The sequence below is a fragment of the Thermobia domestica genome, chromosome 3 (assembly GCF_964235325.1).
Source record: "Thermobia domestica chromosome 3, izTheDome1.hap1.1, whole genome shotgun sequence".
Lineage (NCBI taxonomy): Eukaryota > Metazoa > Arthropoda > Insecta > Zygentoma > Lepismatidae > Thermobia > Thermobia domestica.
The window spans coordinates 160250712-160264942 of NC_137456.1; the positions used below are offsets into that span (position 1 = coordinate 160250712).

Sequence of the window (14231 nt, forward strand, 5' to 3'; positions counted from 1 at the left end):
GTTTTCCTGTCTGACCGAATGACGTTCATCAACATTGTGAAACAGTTCTATTTAATAAAAGTACAAAGTTGAAGAATTACTATGCTAACCACACTGCACATTCCACTGATATTACATCAGGCGCTATAAGCTTATTGTTAAATTGGATACTTCTAAAGAGAGAGAGAAAAAAAGCATAAAAGTCAGAAGGGTGCTGGTATACTTTTGGTACACCACATTTTAGAAGATTTACAAGTAAAATTTAATACTTTGTATGAAAAGACATATTTATAAGGAACAAATTTCTGCAAGCAACATAATTAAATACAAAGTAATACACCTGTGTTATATGTTTACAACTGTAGGGTTACTATCGTAAAATCTTTATAAATGTTTTAACGACGGATAAAATAGATGAGACAATGTTTAGCAGAAAGGGTCCAGCTAATTTTTCTAAGAAATGTTACAATTTCGGTAGTTTCTATTCACATTAGTTTAGGTTGGTTCAGGTTAGTTACGGTTATGTTACGTTAGATTATATTAGTATATGGGTCCAGCACAATTTTCAAAAAGTGATAGACTTTCGCTTACTTCTATTAATATTAGGCTAGTTTAACTTAGTTAATTTCATTAGGTTAGATTTGGTTAGATTGTGTTAGGTTTAAGTACTTGCATCTTTCATTTCTGCTGTAAATTTTGTATGTTTTGCCTACTTCTGGACCCCTTCTCCGAAACATTTACCTAAGTGAGTGCATATGAAAGATGACCGGTGATACTATTTTCCACGATCGGTGTATTTCTGCACGGTTTACAGAAGGTATAATTTATGTTTACAAGTGGAGCGCTACTACCACCATACAATGACAAGTGCTATTCAAACTTGTATCATTGCCAAAACTCACTCGTTTTCACTACATTTACTGACGCGCCTGCTTCCTTCGCTGTCCCTCGCTTCGCTTGCCCTGACTCGGTTAGATAGCATTCATACTTTTCAGAAACTACCTAGCACAACTTGGATTGTGTTTTTTGCACTATAGCCTTTATACTATATACTGTATCCGGACCCCGTATTTGTACTCAATTCGTAAAAGAATTGTAGTTTATCAACAATTGATTTTGATGATCCCCTTGAGAGATTTTATCTATGCTTTGTGAGATATTTTCATGTCGGTCAACGCAAATCATTTAGAAAACAGTGACAAATTATAATTTTTCAACAATTATTTCGAGTGGTACACCTAAAGTAAACCTGCACGATCAGAAGATACCTCATCAGTTGTGTTATCACTTGTTTTGTTTTCACTTTCTCTCACCTGATGTCGCTTAAATCGAAATCTTACCAATTTTCTGTCCGAAATAGAGCGTGCTCTAAACAAGATAAATCTCATAGGATCGTTCAGAACACAGGAAATGACATGCGATCTGATGCCATACACGTTGAGATTTTGACTATAGGACAAATCGTAAGAGATTTCCTAGGATCTATCCTATAGTGTATGGCACGCCTTAAACGAGACTCATCTTACGGCCCGTGAGCAAGTACACCTATCACAGTATACCATGCTGCGACACGATAACCAGACTCCAGCAAGAAGGGCTTTTGGTGGAGTAGCTATCGGATTTTCGCCATCTTTTCCTTTCCGCCGTGCTACTCTTCCGCTTCAGCCATTACCTGAACATTTAGTTACTACCTTGTATTTTAAACAACTTAACATCACGGTTGCGACAATCTACATTCGTCCTGGACATCCTTTTCCGTCCAGTTTATTCAATATATCTCAGACAATTATCGCATCTTACATCATCTCAATTTTCACAGTCGCACCCCCGTCAACAGCAAGATTTTCACAATTACCTTCTTCACATACTTCAGGCCACTTTTATCCGTTACCTAAGCCTACTCGACCTGTAGTAATACGACGCCAGATGTTGTTATCACCAGTAGCGTAGCGTTTACTTTCGCAACGGGTAGACAGCACAGGCACACCCACGGGAAGGGGGGGAGTCAACTGGGCTCCGACATCCCCAAAACTTCTTAAGTCAATATACTTTTATTCACTTTCTTAATAAAACTATACTTGTTTAGTAGAGAAATTATTGCTATAGCATGAAAATTTGATCTTGCATATAATCTGTACTATTTCTCTTATAAAAACAATGTAGTTCTTTTTTTTCTGAAAATATAGATAAAAGTACTTTAGAATTACTTGTCTTGTCGAGTGCAGAATAATATCCGTTCAATACTACATAGACGTAGTGGCTTGGATTCCCCCAAACCCTGGACCCCTCCAGTTAGGAATTGTCTGCTGGGGCAGACCTTTTGGTCAGTCTCGAACCTGTGGAACACTTTCTAGACAAATGTGGAGTTAGGCTATAGGTAGCATTTTATTTTTTGTAAAAAAGTTGGGAGCAATGGCCCACATGCTCCCATAGCTCCGCCCATGGCCCCCGCCCTCCCAACAAAAAAATTTGGGTGCGTGCCTGGTAAATATTATTATTTCTTCTCGAGTTCGGAACCAACATTGTTGTAGGGCCATGTCTAATACAGCCTCGGTGTTGGAAAGGAATATGAAACTCCTGACCAAATTTTGCTACAAACTCATTTTTGCGAGGTTGAGCTACTGTATATGACATATGGAGACTTAATTTTCATCAACAAAACCCTTAACGATTAAATCAAACAAGCATACCGTTACTAATTCATTCTGAAGAATCTCAATATATACTGTACATTGGATACGTTAAATTGAATTAATAATTTACTTCCTATGTATAATCTTACTTGCTTAGCCTTTGTAAAGTGTGATCTCTGATTCAAAAAGTAAGCTCAAAAATTGGCTATTTTTAAAACTTGGTACTAATTTTCATATGACAGCTTAGCATGCCATTTAATAACAACTGGAGCAATAAATCTATATCTAATCATTTAGGTTGCACATAATACATAATTAACACACATATCCAAATTCACATAAAGTTAGCTAACGATTTTAAAAGCAACAACAGAACAGCAGACTAAAACATCTTGCGCTCGCTTTTGTTTTTCGCAGTGTTGACACACTCTGATATTGCGATTAAACAGAAGCCGAAGCTAGATAATGGAAGATTTATGTGAGTTACTGGTATTCATAAAACTTTCAGCAATTGTTCCGGTAGTTATTAATTTAGTTTTGTTTTGTTCTATTTCTTGAAAATTTCTTTGAAATATAATTGAATATCTAAAAAGAAGAGGAAAAAGTGTGTTGGATTTATAATAGTACAATTGCGCTGAGTGTGTTATCACTGCCGCGTTAAAAAAGATTTCTTGATGTCTCTCTGTGGCCTGTTTGACGGAGACAGAACTTTAATTCCCCAGTTTTGAAAAATAAAAGTATTTACAAATTAGATTCTACTGCTATTGCTATTAACCAAGCTGTAACGGACCCTATTATTTCTCCTTTTTTCTGCAACATGAAATGTACCTATATTGATTCTTATTAATTAAGAAATTCTAAAAGTATGTTCTTTTAATTTGAAAGGGTAGACAGTGTCTCAGAGTCTCATAGCACTCTACGCTACTGATTATCACTTCTATTAATCTCCAAACTCGTTGTAGACTTGATGTACTAGATCCTCTTGGCAGTGATCATGTACCGATACTTCTTACCATTACAACTCCACGTCCTTCTTCTAGTACTACTTCTGAACCTCCTCGCTCTTACCCACTGTTTGATAAAGCCAACTGGATTGGTGACCACACCATACTCGAATGTCAGCTAGACACTGTCCAGGAACCCACTACAGAAGACGATCTTTATGTTGCGCTCGATACTATTACTGTGGCCATTAACACTGCCTCTGCCAAAACATTCCAGTTCGCACCGTGCATACTTACAAACTAGCTCTTCCTCCTCATTATCTAACGCTTATCAAGCGTTCCCGGGCACATTATAGAGACTACACTCACACAGACAATCTTGAGTCTCTCCGTCTCCACCGTCAGTATCAACGCACTGTCCATAACTACATAGTTGCTTATAAACGTCGTCGCTGGATCACTACCTGCAATGATCTTTCCACTACCACTCATCCGACAAAATACTGGAAGCGTTTTCATCAACTCACTGGCCACTCATCTCGCATATCTTACCCACTCTTCGATGGGGACCAACCACTTGCTGACAATACTGCGAAAGCAAACGCCTTTGGCGATTACCTTTAAGAAATTTTCACTCCTCTTTCACCTGGTTCGTCTCTACTCCGCCATCCAGCCGATAATCTCAATCTTTCAACACCAGATCTTCAACCCAATTCCAACCACCATTTACCTGCAAACAGTCATCTTACTGCTCCTATTACGGTTAAAGATATTCACATCACAGTCGCCAGGAAACGTCAGTCGGCTCCAGGCTCTGGTCGTATTTCTTACCGACAAGGGAAAGAGGCTCCATATATTCTTCTTCATTTACTTGCCGCTATCTATACATTTCTTTTACGCACAGTCTTCATTCCGACTTTTTGGAAATCCTCGATCACTCATGTTTCCCAAACCAAACAAGCCTTCACATGCTGTCTCTTCGTATCGGCCCATTCAGCTCACGCTAGTGTTTAGCAAAATTCTTGAACGTATCCTTGATACGCGTCTGCACCGTCATTTATCAGCCCATAATTTACTTCCTCTTTCGCAAGCAGGCTTTCGGCCTTCCTATAGTATTAACGATCAGCTTGTGCTCCTTACAACTCATATTACACTGCAGTTCAATACATCCAGACCTTCCTGTCTTGTCTTATTCGATCTGGAAAAAGCTTTTGATAAGGTCTGGCATCTTGGTCATATATAAACTCCTCTCTTTCCGTCTTCCTCTGAGTTATATCCGTTTCATCTTCCACTTTCTCTCTTGCCGCCTTAGTTCAACAATCACCTCTCACACCCTATTTTCATGCATTCTGACGTTCCTCAAGGTTCATCATTATCTCCGTTATTATATCTCTTATATGTATCCGATTTTCCTCCATTACCTCGCAATATCAGTTTATATCAATTTGCCGATGACACAGCCTTTCTCGCAACCGTAAACACTATTCAAGAGATCAATCGAACGCTGCAGATTGCTATTGACACCTTTCTCTTATGGTGCAGACGCTGGAGACTGAAATTAAACGCTGCCAAAATACAAATAATCATCTTTCTTCCTCCGAACAAGCGCTCACGCGTCTATCGCAATCCGGCCAACTTCTCTGTCCATGTCAATCACGTTCCTCTCCAGCCACAAAACACTTACATATTTAAGGATAGTCTTCGACAGACATCTTAAATGGACAACCCATCTGAAATCCATATGTGCCAAAGCCTACAATCGTCTCAGTCTTTTACGCCGCATCACTGGTACAACTTGGGGGCTATACACCCGAACACTTTTAACCACTTACAAAGTTTTCCTTCGTCCCGTTCTCACCTTCGGTTTTACCGCCTGAATTGCCGCTGCTCCCTCGTTTTACACTAGACTTCAAATTCTTGAACGGCATGCCTTCCGCCTAGCTTTCCGAATCCGCCTTTCCAGCCCAACCAACGAACTCTATGACCGCACTCCATTTCCCCACATTCTTTATTATCTCGAAACATTGCGACTCCGCTACCGGTTTCAAACTTATCATCCCATGCTTCTAGCCACACTGCATTATTTTGCTTTACATCCTTCCAATATTCTTCTCCGCCATACCCCGCTTTCACTCCTCTTTACCCTCTACGACTTCTTCCTACCCCCTGACAGTCCAGACCATCTCTTCATCACAGACTACATCACCGCCCCGGCATCACCTTGCATCATTCCATCTTATGCACAGTACCCCGTATTGTCTAACTGCGCTCCCCATGTCTCCATGTAATCCGGAGTCACCCCCGGATCAGAAGATTACACGCATCTGTTTTGCTCACTATACCCGATATTGTGACGTCTGGTGCACCTCATTTCCATTCATCCTATCAACCTTAATTTATGATTATGGTTAAAGGCCAGAATGTCTACCCTTTTCCACAGTATATGCTTATTTAATCTAATGAATTAATGTCTCCCCACTGTATTTATGATTGTGTATAAACTGATGTTGAATAAAGTTTAATAAAAATAATAATACCTATCCACACTCTCCTAATCCTCACGATCCCATTGCTGCACTTCACGATATAAAGGACGGTACTGTTTGGGCGGGAGCTAGTCGACCGTGAATAGAAGAAAAAAAGCGTTTTACTGCTATTCTAGCATTTTAATAGATAGATGCTACATATCGAATTTTAGATCTTCAATAGGGGCGGTGATTAGTGATGGGCAGTGGGAATATTCCCGGTGGGAAGGAATTTAAAAATGGGAATATTCCCGGGTTTTTTTCCCTGGCCTATAAATTCCCGGGAAGGAATTTATTTTCATTTCTTTACTTTATCCTCCAAATTATAAGAACCATATGACTAATTATTTTATTTTAATGTATTATGATTTACTTCTAGGTTTAAAAGAATTTGGAGGTTAAAAAATTTGAAATTATTTGACGGTACTTTATATAACTAATAATATGATTTTTTAAGTTCCATTTCCATTTGCACTAAAAAGTAGGGTAATTGTTTGGTATTGGAGGCCAAAACTAGCAAAAAGTAGGATGATTTACGGAAGAAATGAGTTGATAGTGATGTTCAAGTAGTCAAGAAAGTATCAACCATATTGTTTTAAGGCAGTAAGGGATTTACACAAAACGGAAAGGTAAGTGGAAGTGATTTATTTGAGAAAAGAAAGTCAATTGTTGGCAACGAAGATAGAAAACAACGTGCCATGCGGGGCTCTAACCCGTCTTCATTCGCTAACGCTCGCTCCGCAATGCTGTCTGAATTTAATGTTGGTAACGTAATTTAACGTATGAAACAACCGCATCGGAATAGAATATCGCAAAAAAGTAGGTGCAAAAGATGGCCCCCAATGCTAAAGAACAGCCAAAATTAGCAAAGTACTAATTTACAAATGATGAAAAGGAACTATTTTGTAAAGTAATTTAGAATTATGTAGAAATAGAGATGAAGTACTATTAATAAACCCTGAACCACCATTAGTAATAGACGTCGGTCTGTCTCCTCTCTCTGACTCAAATTTCTGAAGAGGTACTTGGACTTCTTTTACATGTGAATTAACGCATGGAATTTCAAGAAACAGGTAGAATGAAAGGTCGTGTATGGCAATGTTACGTGCTAAAATATAAAGATAAGTAAGTATCTTGCAAATTTTGTGAACATAAATATGTATGCGCAAATGTTGATAAATTGGTGAGACATGCATCTTCTAGCATTTATCCAATCTAATTGGTTTGTAACATTTATAAATTTAATGTGTTAATAATATCAGTAATAGAGTCAAGTTGAGCAAATCCACTTACATATAAATTTAAACTGTTACTATATATTTTTTTCGCACATATTTAATTGATAGAACATATTGTAAATAAATATACATTTATGCTTACTCTCTAAATATAATAAAGTGTTAATAAAGTAACATAGTACCGTTCAGAATATACATTTTAAAGAATCCTCTGTGCACAACACTAATGATATGCTGTGATATAAAAATTAATTCAACTCTGAAATCATAATACAGTAATAGAATGCATTTTTCTTTCTGATTGTACATAAATTCCCGGATAAATTCCCATTTTGGGAATCTTCCCGGGAATATTCGCAGGGAATATTCCCGAAAAATATCTTCCCGGGAATTTACCCATCACTAGCGGTGATTAGGGGAACAAGAGGAGGCAGTTGTCCCGCACTTTTTGGAAGTGACCCCTTAATGTACCTTTGGAAATGTGAAGTTTTTGAATGTATTACTGGTTCATAGAAAAAATGGCGCCAGATAATATTTGCTTCCCGTGGAGATAAGAAAGCTACAGGAATTGCGTTTAAATTCCAATTCGAAGCAATTAATATTGCAATTGCTTATTTTTTTAAATGTACATATGCTTGTAGTATTTGCTTTCTTTCATTTTCTAAGAGTAATAACACACGTTTTAATGGCATGTGTGGAATAAAAAATGTAAGTTGTTCATTAATCCGCAGTTTCAATATAAATTCTATAAAACAAGCCTCATTATTCATTACAATAATTAATATTATCCTTTCGATTTATTTGATTTGCAAATTTGTTATTAAATAATCTGATCACACAATTTTCCAGACAGAATTTTAAGATGTTCATGAGCAAGAAATCTAATCTCTTCTTACACTTTCGTTGTTTAAGCGTACCTACTTGCGTTGCTCTTTTCAACTTACTTAATAAAATTTGAAATACGATATACGGCATTAGAAACAACCAGGAAAACGAAGATTGATATACAAATATTCAGATTATGTCTTACTTCCTTTTTAACGTCCAATCGTCGTAAATGATTTATAACAAGAGAACATTTGGCAGATTCTAATTAAACAAAGAGAAATGTGAACATTTTATAAATAATATAGATAATATTATCTTATAATATCGTGTTGTGATACGTGTAAGTTAAAAATAAAATAAAAATTAATATAATTAATTATGTCACCACTTATGTAAGGAAATAATTCTCGTAATAAGGAAAAAACAATAATATTAATACTATTTGATCAATACTAATATAGGGTTTGACACGTTTCAACTCTCACTACTCAAACGAATGAAATGAAATCTTTAAGTTTTACGTCCCACAGTTATGCCGGGTAGGCTAAAGGAGACGGTGATGATGAAAAATGACCGGTAAAATGGTGGAACGAAGAAAGTGGGAGAAAACGGGAGAACCGGAGAAAACTCGGAAGAGCACGGTGTTTGTCCACCACAAAGTCCACACGGCGCGAGCTGGGATCGAACCAGGGGCCTTCAAGCACTGGATGTGAACGCTCTACCACTGAGCCACCGCGCCCCCTCAAACAATTGAGTCTGCCATTTTACCTTACATTAAAAATTCTCACGCTACGTTCATTTAACATTCGCTCGCTGTTGTCTAAGTAACAGGTTCATGATTAGGATTAAGTAAGATGAAATATCAGGAAATTAATGTGGATTAAATATTTTATTATATATTTTAGTTCTCTAATTTAGGTTGATTTTGTGACTAGTATCAGAGATTGAAAAGGATGTTACTGTGTCCTCGGAAAAGTTAACTTAATATTGTGCTCACCTTCCAGAAGCACTAATAGAGAGGATAAGGAGCTTAGACACTAATATCGAATATACTAATATCTAATCAGTTTAGTTTCTCTAATTGTCTTTGAGGTTCTCTGCAATAATTCATTCTCTTCCTATAGGCAGGATCCAAGAAATTAATCGCTTATTATTTCCTCTAACTCTTAGAAACAAGAGCGCAATTTAGACATTATTTTGACGTAGAACTCACCGTTCTAACAGACACTTTAATTTCCTTCTCTTATCACTGGAATTGCCTAAGTTAATGGTTAGAGACCATTCTCTCTAGCGTGAGAGAGCAAAGCTTCAGACCTGAATATCCAAAGGACTTCCGGTAACAAATTTAACAGGACATTTCCCCGGAATGAGATCCCTTACTCAATTGCTTTGACTGACAGCCCACCAGCGAGACCAAACTAACTTGAAAACCTCTTGCGCTGAAACAGCAGTGGCCATAAAAAATTCCACTCTTTTATATGTTTTCCGGGACTAAAAACATAGCAGAAAAAATTCAATGCACATCGGCTCTCAGAACTTATAGATTTAATGACTTATCTTACTTTAGGACATGTAGGTTGATAATTTCAATCATATTACCGACACAAGAATCATATATATATATATATATATATATATATATATATATATATATATATATATATATATATATATATATATCACAGATAATAGTTAATTAGTCAAATTTCACTTAATGATAATCATCTGGTGGAATATTCAAGTGTAGAGGAACGAGAGATATCTCAACCAGATATCATCTTTATCAGAAAAAATAATTCTATTAGTTTGTTGCTTGTCATTTCGGATGTACCAGTTGCTTCTGCTTCTTCTTCGTCACTAGCAATATCATATTTTATGACGTTCATATCCTGATCATTTGTGACTGTGTCAGCACGTGAAATATAATACATGATGATGTTGATAAAGTTGCAGATATAATCATTTATCACAACACATGTAAATATAATTAAAGACTTAAAAAAAAAAAAAAAAACTACTTCCATTCAGTGTCGGACTGGCCAAGTTGAGGGCCCTTGGCGAGGATCCTTAAAGCTCCCACCCATATATATGAGAAAAACGTAATTGTTAAGTTACTTCAGTTACTTTGACAGATTTTTTACGCAGTTCTTCACTTGATGAGGAAATGAAATCAATTACTTTTTCGTTAAAATTCGATCAAGGTCTACAGGTCCTTCACCAAGTGATCCCTACGGAGGACCTCGGGCCCTTGGCAATCGCCAAGTAGCCAACGTAGCCAGTCCGACACTGCTTTCTTCTGAATTGAAAAACATCCCAAGCCCACCGATTTTTTTTTTCAGGAGGAGCAAAGAACATTACGAGTAATATTAATTGTTTTTGTTTAGAAGTGCTTTTTCTGATTTGTTTTATTAATTATGTCCTTCGACCTCTGTCACAAGAATTTTCTCCATTTGGCCCGATTTTTTAACCAATAATCCCTGGCTCAGGACCAAGGGGCCATGGTTCAGGATCAATGACCTAGGGATACATAGGAGCACCCCTATAAGTTTTGGCATAGGTACCTTGGCCCAATCCCTAAATTTTGGAAAGGGTAGAGAACTACCCCCTTAAATTTTGGAAATTGCCGAAACTAAACATTTGGTATGGTAGAATAGAACCAGAGTATTATGTCTACATGTTTGAATGGCCCATCTCGTTCCTTGTAGTTCAAAATTGCCGAAAGTTCAAATTTCGGAGGTGTTTGACCTATATTATTCTCTTTGATGAGTCCTTATTACTTTACATGGCTTTATGGATAAGTAGAGGAGTCCATTGCGTTTCATAAGATATGAGTACATGGATTCATTTGGTAGGGGTACATAGGACCATTTCTTAAATTTATTAATTGTCAAAAAAAAAATTGATACATGTTCGCTAGGACACAAAAATATTCCATTGTACGTAAATTTGGTAGGCATAGCTAGTCTCTTTCTATGGGTAAAAAATTGTCAAAAATATAAACGAAAGGAAAAGGGCCTACGTAATACAAAGTGATCGATTGTTAACATAAAACATTCTCTTTAATATGGTTTTAACACGTTATATGACTATATAGTTCAGTACAGGATCCTCTTTCATAGAACATGGGTATATTGATGTTCCTATCTTAAATTTGGAAAATGAAATGAAATATTTCAGTTTCACATCCCAGGATTATGTCAGTTTGGCTAAGGGAGACAATTATTAAGGCAAGTGAATAATGATGGAAGAATTGGTGGAATTATAATGTCAGAGGAAACGGGTATATATATATATATATATATATATATATATATATATATATATATATATATATATATATATATAAATGATTGAAAATGGTCGATATTAGTGTCGAATCTATAGTTTTCGGGGTCACTGATAAGAACAGCGACATTTTCGATACTCTTTAAATCCTAATTCAGCTCCGTAACTTGGAGGAGGAGGATATAATATATATATATATATATATATATATATATATATATATATATATAAAGATAGATAGATAGATAGATAGATAGATAGATAGATAGATAGATAGATAGATAGATAGATAGATAGATAGATAGATAGATAGATAGATAGATAGATAGATATAGGGCGTATGAATTTTGTTTTGAAGGACATGTCTAAAGTGTAATTAATTTCAAAGCCATGCCGAGCTTGAAATTATTATTATTATTATTATTATTATTATTATTATTATTATTATTATTATTATTATTATTATTATTATTAAAATATTTTTAGCAATATAATCAAGAGCAATGCTTAACAGACATTATTGTGGTACTCCCAGGCCAGTCTTACTGCAACGACGTGAAGCATACAGTATGCTTCCTACACTCACATTCCGTAGCGGTTTTCGTAACTCAACACAAAATGTATATAGAACAGATAATTATTACTGCTGTCACCACTATCGCAAACTAAAAAGCAAATCTTGCATTGTGTAGACGCAAACCGATATGGAATTGGCCTCTAACCAAATATTTTTTCCGTGGTAAAATCTTAATTATAAGTATTGTTGTAGTTCTTTTAAACTACATCGACGTCTTTCCCTTTCAAAATTCTTGGTGATCTAACAGAAGATAACAAACCTTGGAGAATGGAGAAATTATCCCAAAATTTTTGACTTTGTGTAAACTCTCGAAATTTCTTCCAAACAACTTGGATGAACCAGTGTTGTCCACGAGAGTCGTGAAATTTCTTCTCTAGTTTCAAATTTAAGGTGCTTCTCGTCTCGATTCCCCTCTCGTGTTCAAGGCGAGATGAAAAGAGAGATTTTTCGTCTTGTAGCCAACACTACTTTTCAAGCTTTGAAAACTGTTCCCACTTCTTACGTATAAGCAGGACATATTCTACAAATTTAAACTATTTTCGTGCGTGGAGTAGATATGGTAGTCTGTAATTAGTATTCGTTAGTGGAGGAAGAAATAAAAAGGCACACTAAAATAACTTTTGTTTAGCGTGCAGAGTGTAAGTTAATAACAAAAGATCATTAATTTCTTTGTACTTTCTTAGACTTAAACAAGACCGAACATAGATGAGTAATTAGCGCGGACGCAACACAAACCAAAAATTTCGGGCTTAAATTCTGACATTGAGTATCTTGGCAGGTTTCCACAGTCTCACCAAGGTAATGCTGTTATGGTACCCTTAATATATAGACCATAACCAACTTCCTTCCAATTCTTTCTTTCTTTATTGTTGTTGAAGTTTCAGTGTAAAATGAAGTTTCGATTATAATTGAAATCTTCAAATAAATAGATATTCCTAGGTATACTAGTGGTGCTTTTTTAAAAATATAAATATGGGCGGCACAGCGGCTCAGTTGTAAAGCGTTTATCTCCGGTCTGTGGGATCCCTGGATCTATCCCTGCTCAAATAAGTTTGTGGTGGACAACATTGTGCTCGTGGGTTTTCTCGGGGTACTCTCATTTCCTCCTACTTTCTTATTCCATCAATTCTTTCAGCATCATTCACTTGCCTTAATCATTCGTCTCCCTTAGCATAATCGTCGAATGTTAAACTCAAAGATGTCATTTCATGTTTGTTCTATATAAATATGGGGCCCATGCAGCTATATGAGTTTCATTGTCAGATACCATCCACAAGAACACAATGAGAATTTTTTAATACAAATTCAAAAGCAACCCAGAGAAACGGGTAGTTGATGCTAGTACTAGATATATATCACGTATAGAGATGCAAGGGCTCGGAAAAAAAACCGGCTTCTGCTTCGCTTTTTTGCTCGGAAAATTTTGGGCTTTTTTGAAAATTTTGCTTTAAACTGATAATGCAGACTTTGTTTCGCTTCTCTACAACAAAACAACTCATTTAATTAGTGGTTGATGCAGATAATAATATGAAACCTCGAAAATAAACCATGAATTTCAAAAAGATTTTTTTTTTTTTAATTCTTAACATTTTTACATTATGAATTTCAAAGGATTAACCAATATATGTAATAATATTTTAGTCTCTTATATACAATAAGTACTTAAAAAAATTATTGTATGTAGTATTTTTACTTCAAAATATCACACACCCTCTTTTTGAAGCAAAATAAAGAAAAAAACATGAGAGAAATATGCACATCAAGAGCTTCGTGTCGGGTAGCTCTGTACATTCTTGAAATTTTTCAGTTAAGTTTTAACTTTAATATACATTGTGTGAAAATTTCGAACAAATTTTCACTGATTGATCACAAACGTAATAATCTGTTACCACCTATCAGGTGCTTCGGATCTGCAAAATCGGTAAAGCTCCAAATTCTGTAATGCACTGACTGTTCCTTAAGCTTGTTCAGAATCGGGAAAGTATCGAATTCTCTGTTTATGGATCATATACGTAATAGACGGTTCATCTGAGCGTATGGTTTCCTAGGCTGTAGAATATATAACCACCATCACGGTTTACCCAGTCCTGAAGGTTTCTGAATTTTTAACAACAAAATTCAACATACCGTTACGAAACTTTTTTTTTTTTTTTTACCAAAAAGAAAAAGTATGGAATACATTTAAAAAGAGTGGAAGAATCAATCACTGTTCCAATTCACAA

The 14231-nt window shown here is 35.9% G+C and overlaps 1 protein-coding gene across 1 annotated transcript in view; it reads left to right on the top strand.

The window, feature by feature from the left end:
* LOC145680844 (insulin-2-like) overlaps nucleotides 1-14231 on the top strand; it is a 158298-nt gene that overhangs the window by 38441 nt on the left and 105626 nt on the right. The gene's annotated exons all lie outside the window — the stretch shown is intronic.